Source organism: Bombus vancouverensis, unplaced genomic scaffold, assembly GCF_051014615.1.
Source record: "Bombus vancouverensis nearcticus unplaced genomic scaffold, iyBomVanc1_principal scaffold0052, whole genome shotgun sequence".
Lineage (NCBI taxonomy): Eukaryota > Metazoa > Arthropoda > Insecta > Hymenoptera > Apidae > Bombus > Bombus vancouverensis.
In genome coordinates, this window is record NW_027468943.1 from 443,200 (window position 1) to 447,669 (window position 4,470).

Below are 4,470 nucleotides of genomic sequence, written 5' to 3' on the forward strand. Positions count from 1 at the left end.
AAATCTCGATACGATCGATACTCCAAAACTCTAATCCTAATAATTACTCAACAATAATAACCGATAATTCATGTTGATTAATGTTTGAACTCCGTTTTTTTTCTGTATGTGTATACAAATTTTGTACAGTTTGATAAAGCGAAATTAAATTATCATCTTTTTGTACTACTTCAAACATTGAGATTTGTCATCTTCAAGGTCGATCACACATATTTTCATATTGCGGAGTTGCAAGGGTAATTAATTTTGCAATCGGTTTTCCTTTGATATAGATGTGAATACAAATAGCCATTGATTGACAATATACCGAAGCAATTCTAGTTTAATTTGAAGTCATCGATCCTTTGATATTTTTGGAAGAATAGTAAAAGTACAGAGAAAACAAGAAAAAATGGCGTTAACTAAAAGATAGCTCCAATGTATCTCATAAATATTATCTATGTATCATTTGTAAGATGTAAGTGACCAAGATATCGAATTATACAAAAATTGTATGTAATGATTAATACTTGAACGTTACTTACATTTATGTACATGAAAATTTGATCTTTTATTAACTAAGTTATTGATCGACAAAATGACTTCCTACATAATTCTCCGCCTGAACTGAAATGCATATTTTTTTTTACGCAAGCCTTATGTGTAGCTAGCAACGAGCAACCAGATTAATTACTTTACACACGGTCGTATCTTGTTTGCTGTAGGCGAGTTCTCTCGTGTAATCAACGAAGTACTCAACTTTAAAGCGATAACAGAAGAACATTATTGTATCGATAAAAATCATGCTTTTTTCAAAGAAATATGTAACTCGTATTTTTTTTAAAGCAACCCTCATAACGTATTGAATAAAATAATCATACATTTTTTTTTGTTCAACATTTGTAAAATACGATATTATCAAGATCACCAAGGAGGTAATCTTCAATTCTTAATGAATATAATAAAAAACATAATTAATGATTGTTTGATGGTTTTATTATTATCTCTATAATACAAAAGCACAACATCGTGTCAACAGTTTATATAGTTCGTATGTTTCTGTAGGAATACACAAATAATAGTTCTCTATCACAACGTAATCTAAAGGGAAAACCCTAACTAAATGACAAAAATATCGGTAATAGCTGGAACTAATGAATGTTAAAAGCAATCAGTATATTCCATACAAACTTCCATCAACACGATTCGTTCTTCGTTCTCTCAACACACTAAGACCGCAATCTTTAAACGCTTATAAAACCATAAGCAATCGTGAAGTTTAGAATTCGCTAACTGGGCGTCTCTCAATCCAGTTTTTGATCTTGGGCAGAAGGAGGACCTTTTTCTCCAGCAGCTTCAGATTCTCGTAATTCTCGATCAGATCAGACTTGTACATAAAGTTCAAATAATCGAGCAGAGCAACGAATGTTAAATCAGCCCAAGAGAGAGTACCATCGTAGAAGTAGCCGTCATTTTCCTTCACTTGCTGGTCCAAACGTTCTAAAATGAACGGTAGCGTCTCTTCAGCAGCCTTGCGTTTTGCAGCTTTGACCTTCTCGTCCTCCTCATAGTGGAAGGCGGCAATTTCTGAAAATTTGTTTTCAGTTAAATACTATTCGCTAATGTTATACTAACTTGAATACAGTGTTGTGCGAAATTTAAATGATACTGAAGATAGAATTACAATCCTTTTTAATCCTTTGTCTTGTATTGTTGACATACGTGTATCGTTCGATTAAATCAAATATTAAATCGGATTTCAACTAATAAATACCTGAACAGATATGTACTATCCGTTATCAAGATTCTCATAAGATTTATGCAAAACAGCACTGGATACTCACTATGACGAATATCATGAATAGTATCAAGAGTGGCATCAATATGAAGATTTGCCCAGTCAGTCTTTCCAGCTAAGTCATATTGTTTGGCTAAGTAACGGCAAATAGCTGTAGACTGAGCAACCTTCCTTCTATCAGCTACGAGCATAGGAAGCAGGCCATAAGGAGTCACTAAAAACATACAACTAATAGAATCAAAGATTCTATCGAACAAACAGATTATGATGCTTCTTAAATATCTAGCTTCCTGTTATCTGTTTTGGAAAGATATAATTTAATTTATTGATAATTTATCAGCAAACAAAAGGCATTGTCTCCTTAACAATACCTATTGTTCTCCCACATATCTTATAGAGCAATGGAGAGTAAACAATAATCTCTGTTATACTCTGCATAATTGTGTTCTACCTTATTTAGCTACTTTAGTTAAATTAGGAAAGATGAGATTTAAGAAACAGAACTTCTTTAAATTTTAAGCTTACAGGGCTTTATTTCTGGCCAGACGTCCTTTTTGATACGTTCATCTTCAAATGGAATACTAGCATAGCTGAAGAAGAACGGATTGGTTCTGCCAATGCCGTAACTGGGAAGTAAGTCAATTTATAGAGCGGCATCTTCCTGGAAGTATAATATATACAAAGTAAAAACAAAGAATCATTGATGACAAGAATTATATTATTACAAATTATGAAGTATAAGACAATTTAAGTAAAAAGCATCAACTACTAACTACTCGCATAGCTATTTGTATCTTTATATTTTAATATAGCTTAGATATAAAAAGAATATTATTTTTGGATGTAATAATGTATAAACTTGCGCCAAATATTATAACGAAATATTGCACTTTCTATTTAAGTAGGATAGACATATTACCGGCATTTATCTTTTTTCTATAGCAATGAAATTGTTTATAAAAAAGTTTATAAGAAAACTATCAATTAATGCAAACAACGCATTGCAAAATATTAATTACACTCGCGCGATTCGTTATCCCTAGTATTAATTTAACCATATGGTTCTATACACCCAAGACCCTCTAACAGTAATTTAGTACCATTACTAGTCGTATGTACAATGTATGTTTGTATACAACTTTCGTAACTACAAAACATTCAGCAGTGATTATTGTTAGGGAGGTGATACATTTACACTGTACATGAGAGTGTGTGTGTAAGGGTTAGAGGGCGTCAAGGACTCAGTGGAGACAAAAGACTGTTGCCAGATGTTAGAAGAATCTAGGCTAGTCGGTTGGCAACCAGCGTGCGTGCAAGACGTTCTTAGAGAGGAATATAGATGTATAACTGTTGTATGGGAAATATAGTCAATAATTTGTATTCCCAAATCCTCGAATTTCCTTAACATGGTAGCAGAGCGTGGTTACTAGTTTTGCAAGATATTTAGTGCGTGGTTACTATCTTGCGAGTGAGTTTTCAGTAAAGAAAAAAAACTTTCAGAAAAAAATATACTTCGAGCACGTAGGAACGCTTGAGTAAGAAAAGAAAAAAAGAAGAATCAATTAAAATGGAGAGATCGGAAGTCATGATACCTATATTCGATGGTGAGGATTATGGAATGTGGAAGCAAAGAATCACGATGTTTCTCAAATATAAGGAATGCGAGGTTGTTACAACTAGAATGAAGAACGAAAGAGACGATGAAGACTGGGACAAAAAGGATTTGAAGGCGATTAATATAATTTATAGTGCAATATCGAACAGACAATTGGAGTATGTTAGGGAAGGAAAAACGGCGTATGATATAATAAAAAGGTTCGATGAAATGTACTTGAAAGAGTCGACGGCACTGCAGATCGTATGCAGAAGGAGATTGGAAAACATAAGACTGGAGAACTACAGTGATTCAGCATCATTCTTTAACGATTTTGAGAAATTAATCAATGAATTAAAAAGTGCGGGCGCACAAGTAAGTGAGAGGGAAAAGCTGAATTACATGCTGAATACGTTACCCGAAGAATACAGCTACATAGCGGACATAATAGACGCATTGAAAGAAGAGGATCAAACGGTAGCGTATGTAAAAAATAAAATAGAGGTAGCAGAGAAGAAAAATAAATCCAATCGAGGAGAAAGGCAAACCAACGCCTTTTCTGCAAAAAAGGAAGGATGCTTCAGATGTGGAAGATTAGGACACTTTGCGAGAGAGTGTCAAAATGGCGTCCAAGCGGAAAGCAGTAACGGCTATTGGCATGGGCCAACACGTGGTCGAAACAGAGGAAGAGGGAACAAAGGCAATACGAGCAGAGGACGTGGAAACTTTCATCGTCAATCAACAACCGGCACGGGCGAGCATGGAAACTCAAGAGCAGGCATATGGATAGCAACGGCGCACGCAGCAAACAGCAGTGAGACGAATGAGATAAGTAAGAACGAAATAGTGTGGCTATTAGATAGCGGTTGTACTGATCACATAATTAATAATATAAATTACTTCGATAAATCTATCGACCTAAAAGAACCGGTAAATATATATTTAGGCGATAATAGACCGATAAAAGCGACAAAAGTTGGGAATGTTATAAGTTATTTTGAAGCATTCGGAAAACAAAATGAAATAAATATGAGGAAAGTATTTTACGCGAAAGAAATGTCCGCAAATTTGATTAGTTTAGGTAAACTAACAGACAATA

The 4,470-nt window shown here is 34.2% G+C and overlaps 1 pseudogene; it reads right to left on the reverse strand.

The window, feature by feature from the left end:
* Positions 1-953: 953 nt before the first annotated feature.
* LOC117162639 (glutathione S-transferase-like) lies at positions 954-2,635 on the reverse strand (annotated as a pseudogene).
* Between the last annotated feature and the right edge of the window lie 1,835 nt (positions 2,636-4,470).